Raw genomic sequence first — 13306 nt, forward strand, 5'->3', positions numbered from 1 at the left:
TGCTCTGGGTCCTGCATGCTGACAGGTCCCACATTCTGACCTCACTTCCTGTCTGCTCTGGGTCCCGTGTTCTGACCTCCCTTCTTGTCTGCTGTGCGTCCTCCATCCTGGCAGGTCCCTTGGTTCTGACCTGTCTGCTCTAGGTCCTGCGTGCTGATCTCACTTCCTGTCTGCTCTGTTTCCCACATCCTGACGTCACTTCCTGTCTGTCTGTCGTGTGTCTTGGGTTGGTCAGTCACTGTTTCCTGCTCCCCTGTGTGGTGCTCTCCCCTCTTGGAGGCCGAGGTGCCGGACCTGGTGTGTGCCCTGCCTCTTCCTTCTGAGCCCAGGATCTGACAGGCGGCTGTGCAGGCCTGGTGTGGGTGCCTGCCCCTTTCGGGGTGCCTGGTGGTATGTCCCAGCTGTTGGTCCACTGCTCTCTGGTGAGAGAGCCTTCTGGCTGGACGTCGGCCTCTCTGTCTCTTGGTGTCACTTTCTGGATATTTCCTCCAGTTTATTGTCATGTTCATTTTTATTTTTAAGTTTATTTTTGGCTGTGCTGGGTCTTCATTGCTGTGCAGGGGCTTTCTAGTTGCGGTAAGTAGTGGCTACTCTCTAGTTGCTCTGTGAGGGCTTCTCATGGTGAGAGTTCTCACTGCAGAGCCCAGGTTCATTGTGGTGCATGGGCTTAGTTGCTTCATAGCATGTGGGATATCCCCTGATTAGGGATCGAACCCATGTCCCCTGCGTTGGCAGGCGGATTCTTAACCACTGGACTACCAGGGAGGTCCTGTGGTGTTCATGTGTAATACTTCTCTTGTTGTTGTTTCTTCTGTAAAAGTGCTCACCTGTTCTGTTCCATGGCTTGTCTCCTAGCCCCAGGGGTATTGGCTGTGGTTTCCTCTGAAGTCAGCTTTCAGGGCCTGCTTTTCCCTCGATGGTGGTTCTTGACCATATGGTTTTATCATGGGGAAGCGTAGTAGGCAGCAGGACGGGGCAGGGCCGGGCACTTGGAGTCCACTGAACTGTTTCTCGGGCTCGCTTGCAGATGAGCCCCTGATGATGTTCTTGAGAAACGTCCTCCTGTGGTCGCTGGCGCGTGCATCCTTTGCCTGTCCATGTGGTCCCTGGACCTTCTCTCTGCTGCCCATCCAGCCCCCTCCTGCCCCCACATGTGTGCCTTTGCTGGAGAGTGGGGGCTTTGGCAGTTTCTGAGAGGAGAGCAGGGTTGAAGTATCTTTGTTCTTCCATCTTGAAATGGATTTTCTTTCGTTAGCATTTTAATTATTCTATCTTGATGTGTTTCTCTGAATTTGTAGAAGGTTTTGGCATTTTAAGCATTCAGGAAGGAAGGGCATAAAGAGCTGTTTTAAAAAGGAGGATGCGTTTTGCCAGTTATTTGTGATCTTAACCAGAAGTAACCTTCAAATAACCAAGATTTATTTTCTCAAAAGTGTTTTATTTCTTGCTAGTATGTGTGTCCATGCGTGTGCACGCGTGTCCACACAGGGTTCACTGCCATTGAAGGTCTCACACTCAGCGTCTCTGGCTGAGTGTGGTCTTGACTGATGTTTGGACAAATGACTCAGACCCCTTATTCTAAGACTTAATCATCCCTGAAGGATGACTAAGTTCCAGATCCTGACGAGCAGAGTGCAGTCAAGGGAGAATGTGAACCAGGACAATTTTAGAACTGCTTTATAAAAACGGGCTGAAAACTCTTTGTCAAGAAGCGAAAAGAACCAGCAGAAGCTGTTTAGCAATAGAGGTTTGTCAGGATGAATCTCGCTTTCTTTTCTCTTCTTTTTTTAAATTTTCTCCCATGGTTGTTCTGAATCAGCACATGTGTTTTTATCACAGACTGCCCCAGACCTCGGCTCTCCTCTGTGGACCATGGTATGCAGCTGTAACGTGCTCATTCTTGGCTCTGGATCAGTCCCTCAGTCTTGCTGGTTTTCTAGGGCAGAGGTTCTAAAGCTTGAGCTTCAGAATTCTTCAATGATGAGCCTGTGGGTTCCACCCTGGAGTTTCAGATTCCTGAGTCTGGGGTGGGTGCTGAGACTTGACATTTCTAACAAGTTCCCAGGTGAGGCTGCCGCTGGGCCCCCACCAGAAGAAGCCCTGGGCCGAGGCCAGCCCTCACCCTCTGTGTAGATAAAGCTGTATCAGCTCTCACCTCGCCCCTGGTGTCCATTTGGGCTGTGGCTGCTTTTGTGGGAGCCTGTAGCACCTGGAGTAAGAATGCACACCCTGAAAAGCCAAAAAAAAAAAAAAGCCAAAAAGACAGTTTGTCATTTGCAGGGAGTACATGCTGGTTCTGATCTGGACAAAGAAATGACTTGAATGCGTGGCGACGGCATTTTTGTGAATCTTTTTGGGACAAAAAAGGACGTGTTTGGGATCGACCTCAGAAGAAATGGCGGCCTGTGCTGCTCGTGAACACATGTCACTGACTTGTGGGGGTTGTTTCAAACCGTGGAACAAACGAGTCCTGGAATATAAAGGCTCCAGTTGGGATAATTGCTGTATAGTTATTTTAAAGGCAGCTTTTTAAAGGTATAATTAACATAATAAGCTGTGCACATTTAAAACATACAGTTTGATAACGTTGACGAATGTGTACACACGTGAAGCCATTGCTGCAGTCAGGGAGGAGGAGCTGCCCCTCGGTCCCTCCCCACCCCCACCCCAAACAGCTGCCAAGCCAGCTTCCTTCACTCTAGATGGGTTTCCTTGTCTAGAGCTTTATGGGAAGGAAATCTTTTTTTTTTGGTCTCATTTCTTCCACTCAGCACAATTATCTCGAGATTCTTCTGTGTGGTTGTGTCAGTGCTTGGTTCCTTTCGTTTTTGCCCCACTGTAGGAATTGCCACGGTTTCTTTCTTTATTCACCTGCGGACCGATGGGATTCTTGCCAGTTCTTGGCTGTTACTCACAAAGCTGCTGTGAATGCTCCTTTCGAGTTTTGTTGGGACACACACATCTCACCCCCTTGGTGGACACCTCGGTGTGAATGGCTGGTCCTGTGTGTGCAGGTTGGCCTTTCTGGAAACGCTGAGCTGGCCTAGGCGTCCCCACCGGCTCCTGCGTCCTCACCAGCACTGCTGCTCTCTTTGGGTTCAGTCCTTCTAACAGGTGTGGAGGGATATCTCTCCTTGTGGTTTTAAGTTGCATTTCCCTAATGACTAATGGCTTTGGACATCTTTTCGTGGGCATATTTGCCGTCATCTATGTATGTTCTGTGGTGAAGTGTTTCTCGAAGTTTTGTCTTCTATTTGAGTGGAGTTGTTATTGGTGAATTTTGAGAATTCTATATGTATTCCGAGTGCAAGTCCCTTTTCACATTTATGCTCTGCAAAGCTTTCTCCCTGTCTGTGGCTTTCTTTTTTTTCTCTTTTGAAGAGTAGAGTTTTAATGTTTTCATCAACTCCAGTGTATTGATTGGTTCTTTTAGATTGGAGTTTTGATGTTCTAGATGAGAAATCTTCTCTGATGCAAGGTCACAAAGGTGTTTCTCTTCTGTTTTCTTCTAGAAATTTTGTGGCTTTAAGATTTATATTTGATGCAAGGTCCACATCCAAGTTCACATTTTTGCACGTGGATGACTGACTGTTCCAGTCCTGTTTGTCATAGAGACTATACTTTCCTTACTGTGTTATCTTTGCACTTTTGTCAAAAATCAGTTGTCTGTGTGAGTTTATTTCTGGACTGTTCATTTGTAGTCGATGTATCTGTATCAATGCTGTACTGTTTTTGCTTATTATAGCTTTATAGTTCTTGAAATCAAGTGACATTAGCTCTATTCCTTTTCAGAGTTGTTCTGGCTATTTTAGGTCCTCTGCATTTCTATGTGAATTTTAGAATCAGTTTGTCAATTTCTATGAAAAACATCTTGCTGAAGTTTTGATTGGGATTGAATTGAGTTACAGATAACTTGGGAAGAACTGACATTTTAACACTTTTTTGTTTCCATCTCCTAGTCAAGTTATATTGCTGCATTTACTTAAGGTGTTCTTTGTTTCTCTCAGTAGTATTTTGTAGTTTTCAGGGCATAGGTCTTTGATGCCTTTGGTCAGATTCATTGACTTATCTCTAAGCTTTTTCTTTTTCTTTTTTGGTGTTATTGTGATTATTTTTGGTGTTTTGAAATCAACCTACTTGACCATATTAAAGGAGAAATATCATATGATCATTTCAGTTGATCCAAGAGTATGTGATAAAACTGTTCATCAAATTGGGCTTCCCAGGTGGTGCTAATGATAAAGAACCCATCTGCCAGTGCAGGAGATATAAGAGACCCTGGTTTGATCCCTAGGTTGGGAAGATCCCCTGGAGTGGGGCATGGCCACCCTCTCCAGTTTTCTGGAAAATCTCACGGACAGAGGAGCCTGGTGGGCTACAGTCCCTAGGGTTGCAAAGAGTCAGACATGACTGAAGCGACCTAGCACACACATACCATCAAATTAATGGTGAAAACTCTTGTCAAATTAGAACTAGAATTTTGTTTCCTAATAAAGGGGTTTGCCAAATACCTATAGCAAACAGTTGCCATAATTCTGAAATGTTAAAATCATCCTTTTTTTAAAAAAGCCTTTTTGTGTTGGAATATGGCCGATTAACAATGTTGTGAGTTTCAGGTGCACAGCAGAGGGACTCAGCCGTGCATATGCATGTATCGATTGTCCCCCAAACTCCCCTCCCATCCAGGCTGCCACATAACACAGAGCAGAGTTCCCTGGGCTGTACAGTAGGTCCTTGTTAGTTATCCATTTTAAATAGAGCAGTGTGGACATGTACCTTGTTTTTTAAAAAAAATTCATTGCCTGATTATAAGTTGCTGTACAATTGATTTCTGTATATTGATTTTGCCTCTTGCAACTCCTTCTAGTAGCCTTGTAATAGATCCCTCAGGGTTTCCATCTGTGAGTAAAGACAGTGTTGCTTCCTCGCTGACTTGGACGCCTTCTCTTTGTCTTGCCTGATTGCACTGGCTGGAGCCCCCAGTGTCCTGAGAGCAGACAGCCTGCTGCTGGCCTGGGGGGAGGTGCCGTGTGTCACTCTCAGGCATGCTGTTAATAGGTTGCTGGGTTTTGTAGACGCTCTTCAGGTGACTGGAGAAGTTCATGCAGTTCTGTCCTTCACTTTGGCCAGGAATGGGTGTTGGGTTTTGTCCAGTGCTTTTTTTTTTTTTGTATTCATTGATATTATTAACATGGTGAATATCTTTTTTTAGTTTATTAACATGGCAAGTTGCACTGGCTAATTCTTGAATCCAATGAACTTTTCGTTCCCAGGTTAAACCTCCCTGGTTGTGGTGTCTCATACTTTAAAAATGTTGTTGAGTTTGACTTGATAAAATTTCATTTATAGTTTTTCCAATTGTATTCATTGTGAACATTGGGCTGTAGTTTGTTTTTTTTTTTTTTTTTTGTAATAGTCTGGTTTTTGTATCAGAGTATTGTTGGATTCACATAATTATTTGGGAAGTATTCCCTCCATAAACTTTCTGAAAGAACTAGTAATTCTTTTAGAAATACTTGGTAGCACGTATTTTTGAAGCCTATTTGGGTTTGGAGGATTTTTTTTGTGGGAAGTTTTTTAGCTATTCAGATTATCTATTCTTGGTTGAGAGGGTTTTTGTTTGTCTTTTAATGAGTAATTGCCCAGTTCATTTGAGTTGTTAAATTTATTGGCATGGGCTGTTGACAGTGTTTTCCTGTTACCCTTTCATAGCTGTAGAATTCAGGGTGATGGCACCTCTCCTATTCCTGATGCTGATCAATTTTCTTTTTTTATTTTCCTGATCAGTCTGGGTAGAGGTTTATCAGTTTTACTGGTCGTCTCAAAGAACCAGTTTGGGTTCACTGTTTCTTCTGTTATTTTCCTGCTGTTTGTATTGATTTATGTTTTAGTCTTTATATTTCCCTTTCTTTGACTTGCTTTGTGTTGAGTTTGTCCTTTTATTAGTTTCATATGTTGGATGTGGAGCCATTTGTTTGTGACCTTTCTTTTTTCGTGATCTAAATGTTTGGTTTTCTCCTGAGTCCTGGTTTAAGGGAATTGCACATATTCTGATGCGTTGTTTTCATTTTTATTCAGTTTAAAGCTCTTCTAATTACTTTTTAAAGTCATCTAAATAATGAGAGGAATCAATATATTTATGTATGTAGTAATTGTTTCTTGCTCTGCTCTTCCTTTGTGTAGACACAGGTTTCCATCCGGGGGTGTTTTTCTTCTGCTAGAAGGATGTCCTTCCACATTCTTTGTTGGTATAGGACAGCTGGTGATGAGTTTCTGTATGTATAAAGCATATTTACTTCTGCCTCTTTTTTGAAAGATATTTGCGGTGGGTGTAGAATTCTAGGTTGATAGTTTTTTCCAAGAAGAGGTGGCAAGAATACATAGAAGAACTGTACAAAAAAGATCTTAATGACTGGGCCTTAGGAAGCATCACTACAAACAAAGCTAGTGGAGGTGATGGAATTCCAGCTGAGCTATTTCAAATCCTAAAAGATGATGCTGTGAAAGTGCTGCACTCAATATGCCAGCAAATTTGGAAAACTCAGCAGTGGCCCCAGGACTGGAAAAGGTCAGTTTTCATTCAAGCCCAAAGAAAGGCAATGCTAAAAAATGTTCAAACTACTGCACAGTTTGCACTTATCTCACATGCTTGCAAAGTAATGCTCAAAATTTTCCAAGCAAGGCTTCAACAGTTTGTGAACCAAGAACTTCCAGACTTTTAAGGTGGATTTAGAAAAGGCAGAGGAACCAGAGGTCAAATTGCCAACATCTGCTGGATCATAGAAAAAGCAAGAGAATTCCAGAAAAACATCTACTTCTGCTTCATTGACTACGCTAAAGCCTTTGACTCTGGATCACAACAAGTTGTGGAAAATTCTTAAAGAGATGGGAATACCAGACCACCTGACCTGCCTCCTGAGAAATCTGTATGCAAGTCAAGAAGCAACAGTTAGAACTGGACATGGAACAACAGACTGGTTCCAAATTGGGAAAGGAGTATGTCAAGGCTGTATATTTTCACCCTTGCTTATATAACTTATATGCAGAGTACATCATGTGAAATACCAGGCTGGATGAAGCATAAGGTGGAGTCAAGATTGCCGGGAGAAATATCAATAACCTCAGATATGCAGATGATACCATCCATATGGCAGAAAGCAAAGAGGAACCAAAGAGCCTCTTGATGAAAGAGGAGAGTGAAAAAGCTGGCTTAAAACTCAGCATTCAAAAAACAAGGATCAGGGCATCCGGTCCCATCACTTCATGGCAAATAGATGTGGAAACAGTGACAGACTTATAAAGAAGGCTGAGCACTGAAGAACTGATGTTTTTGAACTGTGGTGTTGGAGAAGACTCTTGAGAGCCCCTTGGACAGCGAGGAGATCAAATCAGTCAACCCTAAAGGAAATCCTGAATATTCATTGGAAGGACTAATGCTGAAGCACCAATACTTTGGCCACCTGATTTGAAGAGCTGACTCATTAGAAAAGACTGTTGTTGAGAAAGATTGAAGGCAGGTATTGAGGGTGCAGTAGAAGACAAGATGGTTCGATGGCATCACTGACTCAATGGACGTGAGTTTGAGCAAGCTCTGGGAGATGGTGAAGGACAGGGAAGCCTGGTGTGCTGCAGTCCATGGGGTCGCAAAGAATCATACACAGCTGAGCGACTGAACAACAACAACTTTGAAAATACTGATCGGCTGGGGTTCTTCATTCCTCTTTCTGGAATATCTTTATGATTTTCATTTTTATTAGCCGCTTCCCAGGTAGTGCTGGAGAAGGCAATGGCACCCCACTCCAGTACTCTTGCCTGGAAAATCTCATGGGCGGAGGAGCCTGGTATGCTGCAGTCCTTGGGGTCGCGAAGAGTCGTACACGACTGAAGTGACTTAGCAGCAGCAGCAGCAGGTAGTGCTAGTGATAAAGAACTCACCTGCCAGTGCAGGTAGATTTAAGAGATGTGGATTTGATCCCTGGGTTGGGAAGATCCCCTGGAGGAGGGCACGGCAACCCATTCCAGTGTTCTTGCCTGGAGAATGCCATGGACAGAGGAGCCTGGCAGGCTGTAGTCCATAGGGTTGCAGAGTCAGACTTGACGGAAGCGACTTGGGACACACGCACACATGCGCTGCTTTTGAGCATCTTGAATTTGATGCACTTTGCTGTAGCTTTCTTTAGATTGCATATGTTTGGGGTTTATTGAGCTTTGGGGGGCTTATAGTTTTGAAGTTTGGAGGATTTCTGGCCAGTGTTTCTGAAGACTTTTTCTGCTCCCCCACCCTGCGGGAACTCCAGGTCCCGGTTGAGTCACTGTTTGAAGGAGCCCAGCCCAGGGCTGCTCTTCCCCTCCCTCGTCCTTGCTGTCTGTTCTGTTCTGAGCAGTTTGTCACCAGCCCCTCAGGCTCACCTGTGTCCCCTCGGCACGTCCGCCCTGCCAGACCATCCAGTGTTGTCTTCACCTCGTGGACACTTGGCTTCACAGACCTTCTGCTTCTCTGTTTAACTCCTTGCATGTGTGGAGTTTGGCCTCAGCAGTGGTTCTGATCTCCTCTGTGGATTCTGGCATCTGTGTCAGCTCCAGTCTGCCTTGGAGGATTCATGAGTCTCCTTGTGGTGGCTCATATTTTCCCGCTTCCTTGGCTGTAGACGTGCTGATGCGAAATGTCCTGAATTCCCGTGAACTCCTCGGGCTTTGTCCTGAGTCACTTACTCTGAAACAGTCTAATCCTTACAGGTCTTGCTTCTGTGTTTTGGTAGGTTGCTCCGCCCTTTCCCCTCAGTACTTCTGGTGGGTGTTTCCCAGCCCCAGGCAGTCCTCACACACTTGTGCCGACCTGTGCTCTGCTACGCAGCCTGCCCCCTGGGGCTCCTTCAGGTCCCCCTGGACCATCAGCTCTGTCTCTTTGATTCCGGGGCCTTGGGCCCCACCTGGATCCCCTCCCTGCACTGCTGCCTGGGGGCTCAAGTCAGTGGGCTGGCTGGCCGGGAGCTCCCCACCAGAGCCTCTGCGTCTGGGGTCATTGTCCTCAGTCGCGGGATGTCCAGTGCCTCGAGGGCGATTGTCTCCTGGATCTTGTCTGGGTTTTAGCTGGATGTTGGAGGGGGTGATTAGTCCCTTTGATGCCATTTGGGCCACAGGTGCATCCTCTCCCCATGGTGTGGTTACTGCTCCCAAGTTGGTTTCCAGCTTGTCTAATCAGGCTCTCTTTTCATAAACAGCATTAGAAAGATGAGATTAAAAGTTTAAAATTGCCATCATCTCACCTGATGCTGGGATCTGCACCCGGGAGGCTTGCCTGCCCCGGGGAGCCCTGGTGGGGGACAGCCCGGAGCCCCCAGAATCCACGAAAAGCAAAAACGACTGGAGACTGGAGTAGCAGAGCCTCAAGTGGTTTCGACTACAGGAAGGAGGGGAGCATGTCCAGCTCTGAGGTAGAAGGTTTTGAAAGCTCTCTGAATTGTGCTGACTGGCATGTCCATTGTGAGCAGATACATTTTCCTTTCTGCAGTAATTTTGGCTACATTAGATTCGTTTTTGTTAACATCTTCATTACTGCCTTTTCAATTTTAGTCAGAATTGATTATGAACAAAGTGCTGTGATTTTGACTATTCAGAGTAGCAGCTGTGTGGAGCCAGCGCTTAACCAGCCTAGTGACAGACTTGTGTCCACACACTTCCCTGGCGGCTGTGTGAACGGGCTCATGTCCACATGCTCCCGTAGTGCCTAGAGAAGGGGGTGGTGTCCGTGCGCTCCCCTGGCGGCTGTGCGAATGGCCTTGTGTCCACGGGTTCTCATGGCGCCTACCAGAAGGGGCTCCTGTCCACGTGCTCCCATAGCGACTATGAGGAGGAGGGCGGCTCCTGACCCGCGCTCCCCTGGCGGCTGCGCAAATGGGCTCCTGTCCGAGTGTTTTTTATGTGCCTGCCAGAAGGGGCTTGTGTCTGCAAGTCCCCCTGGCAGCCCCCACCCCACCCCCGAGAAGGGGCAGCACTCATAGTTGAGGGCCCTGGCTGTTGGGGAACGGGGTTACCAGCTGCCACTCACTTAAGCTTGAGCAGAGGCAGAGCTGAATGTTCTGAATCTCAGACACTCCAAGGCGGTGTGGTCCTTTTCAGAGGAGGAGGTGTACGCTGGTGATCGTCTGGATGGAGCAGGGCCATGGACAGTGCTTCTGTGCCCTCGTGTCCTCACCCTAGAACACCACATCTGCCCAGACCCTTCCTTTAGGTCTAGCGGCACAGTCACTAGTTTTGGGGTCCAGCCAGGCCACAGGGGAGCCGTGTTCTCCTGAGACGCTGTTGGGGAGGCGCTCAGGCCAGCAGGTCAGCACTGCGGTCATGCTGGGAGAGGGGCAGCACCTCTGTGCCCCCAGTGGTCCTTGGGCATCCAGGCACAGTGGGAGAGGGTCGTGGGCCTCCTGCATCCAGTGCCCCCTATCCTGTGTCTGCCCAGAGGTGCATTGAAGAGGCTTCACCAGGCAGCTTGAGCTCTGGGGTCAAGGGGTCCGGGCTGCTGTGGTGGCCTGGGTGCCAGGTGGCGAGCCCCTGGCAGGTGTCACTCACCCTGGAAGCCCATCCCCTGGTGCCTGGCTCCGGCCAAGGGCTCCAGCTCAGTGTGTTGCACAGCAGGACCTCAGCCCTGCTGGGGTCAGGGTGGGCTGAGGCCCTGGGGCACCTGATGAATGGAGGGACTCTGAGGGGTGGGGGTGGGGGGAGGTGCTGCCACAGCTTGGTTGCCAGGGGTGTTTTGCTTCCTGAGTTAGGAAGGCCCATCGAGGGCACATGACTGCCTGGAAAGTTGTGTCCAGGGCACAGGGCCCAATGTGCTGAGCTGACCACAGGGCAGCCGTGGAACAGGAGGCTGTGAATGCTGGTGGTGACAAGGAAGGAGGGAACGAGGCAGGGCTAACTGAGACCCCAGCCCTGCACACACTTTCCGTAGCTGCCGCAAGCCCCGAGTGACTGGAGGGTCATCCTGAGCCGTATTTAACATGGTTTCCAGGGGTGGAAAAGAAAATTTGAGTGCTGAAGAATTGATGCTTTTGAACTGTGGTGTTGGAGAAGATTGTTGAAGAGTTCCTTGGACTGCAAGGAGATCCAACCAGTCCATCCTAAAAGAAATCAGTCCTGAATATTCATTGGAAGGACTGATGTTGAAGCCGAAACTCCAATACTTTGGCCACTTGATGCAAAGAACTGACTTATTTGAAAAGACTCTGATGCTGGGAAAGATTGAGGGTGGGAGGAGAAGTGGACGACAGAGGATGAGATGGTTGGGTGGCATCACTGACTCGATGGACATGAGTTTGAGTAAATACTCCGGGAGTTGGTGATGGACAGGGAGGCCTGGTGCACTGAAGTCCATGGGGTCGCAAAGAGTTGGACATGACTGAGTGACTGAACTGAACTGAACCAGGGTTGGGAGTGAGGTTCCCTGCCCAGTTTTAGACCCTGGTCCTGGGGCATTGAACCTAATTTAATTTGCTCATGGAGGCTTTAGAGCAGAAGAGTTGAGGGGTGGTGGGTGAACACCTGGAGGGGAGGCCTGGGAAGCTGTACTAATCCACTTGGGACCCCCTCACTTCTGGCTCAGGGGTCCCTTCATGCTGGGCCCTCAGTGTGGCTGTGCTGTTGGGGATTCTGGATGAGTGTGATCCATTTGGGACCTGCTGTGATGTCTGGCATGTCTTTCTGGACAGCAGGTCCCCAAGAGCCATTGCCTGCAAATCCTCCGCAGGCCACAGGGCTGTTTAGGACGACGCCAGGTCTCACAGGGGTGGACGATGACCTGGAGGAGGAGCAGCAGTGAGTGCTCGGGCTCCCAGCCTTGTCCCTGGGAGAGGACCAGGCTCCAGGGGTATCTGGTCTCTGGGATGACGATGTGATGCTTGTCCTCAACCCCCAGGAGAGGGGGTCACTGTGCCGATGGTGCCTGGCTTTCTCCTGGCCTGGCCTGTGGTTGTGCTGTATGCACTAGGCGGAGGGAGCCACTGTGTCGGGGTGGGGGTGGGGGTCAGTCTGCACACGGAGCCCTGGGTGTCCCGCCACATCCACTCCCATGGCCATGCCAGGAGAGGTGGCCTGGCCCTCGAAGTGCCGTCGGGCAGGCTCTGAGCAGCGGGGCCTGTGCCCCTTCCTGCCCTGTTCCCGCTGGCGGGCTGGCTTCTTTTCGGTTCTCACACAGCAGGTCTGGGAGACGCCGGCTCATCACCCCGAGGCCAGGGCTGGACGGAGCCCTGGTGACCTTCGCTGGCCTCTCCCGGGTGGGGGTGTAGCCGCAGGTCCTTGCTGAGGTCAGGCAGTCACAGCGACTGAGGAGGCCTGCGGGCCCCGGGCCGCCATCTGGCGATTGTAAAACGGGCCCTCTGAGGTTCTGGACTGGGGATGGCGGTGTCGCCCCTCCCCTCCCCCCACTGCGGGCAGACACCTCTGAGCCCTGCTCTCTGGTGTCTGTGCTGAGGGTGAAAAGTTCAGGCCACCAGCCCTAGGGATGGGGGTGGGGCAGCCCCATGCCTGCTCTCCTCCTGGGCCCTGGACTCCTCGCGGGCGGGGCAGTTTCAGGACCCACAGATGTGTCCCGCCTGCTCTCCAACCCCCACCCCCGCCCCGTGCCCCCCAGGACCAGCCAGGTCCAGAGTGGGTGACAGGAGCTTGGGCACCAGGGATGTGCCTTCCTATGTGGTCAGGCCCTCTAGCTGCCCCTGTGACTCTGGGTGGAAGGCACCCACCCCCTGTAGGGGCTTTTAGGAGGCCCCTATCCTATGTTCTGTCTCCCAGTTCTCTGGGAATGAGGGGCTGGTCTGGGCACTTGGAGCCACGGGACCCTCGGCACAAGGGCCTGGTGCTGCCGGCTCTGGCCTAGATGCTGCTCTGTGCCGAGTGCATCCTGCCCATGGGAACCTTTGTTCCTCTGGGCCCGCCAGTGCCTGGTCCCCTGTGCCCACAGGGCCTCTGGGCTGAGATTCAGCCCTTGTCCTCGAGGCTCCTGGTGGCTGCCTGGACCATGGGGTCTTGGGGGACCCTGGGGTGCCCTTCCTCCTGTCCGGGCCATTGCTGAAGGGTCAGGAGGCGCTGATGACCTTTGTGCAGATGGCCTGAGAGGACGATGCCGGGGGAAGGCCTACCCAGCTTACAGAAGTGTCTTCTGGGAAAGGGGACCTGGTCCCCCACACAATCAGCATCCTGGGGACAAGGTGCTGTGGGGTGGGTGTGCCAGCCCCCTGGGCTTGTGTCTTCTCCCCAGGGGCACAGGCCCCCATGGGCAGGTGCAGGGCCAGCCGGCCCTTCTGGGGAGAGGCGCCCC

At 49.7% G+C, this 13306-nt stretch overlaps 1 protein-coding gene and 1 long non-coding RNA gene across 2 annotated transcripts in view; both read left to right on the forward strand.

The window, feature by feature from the left end:
- The window catches only part of LOC120880647, a 7145-nt gene extending 4901 nt beyond the window's left edge, over positions 1-2244 (forward strand). The window contains exon 2 of the long non-coding RNA XR_005725074.1: positions 26-2244. This is a non-coding gene — a long non-coding RNA (uncharacterized LOC120880647). The remainder of the gene's footprint in view (positions 1-25) is intronic.
- The window catches only part of SKI (SKI proto-oncogene), a gene marked incomplete at its 5' end in the record, with an annotated part of 54401 nt that overhangs the window by 18791 nt on the left and 22304 nt on the right, over positions 1-13306 (forward strand). The window lies entirely within an intron of this gene.

This window comes from Oryx dammah, unplaced genomic scaffold (assembly GCF_014754425.2).
Source record: "Oryx dammah isolate SB20612 unplaced genomic scaffold, SCBI_Odam_1.1 HiC_scaffold_21, whole genome shotgun sequence".
Taxonomy (NCBI): Eukaryota; Metazoa; Chordata; class Mammalia; order Artiodactyla; family Bovidae; genus Oryx; species Oryx dammah.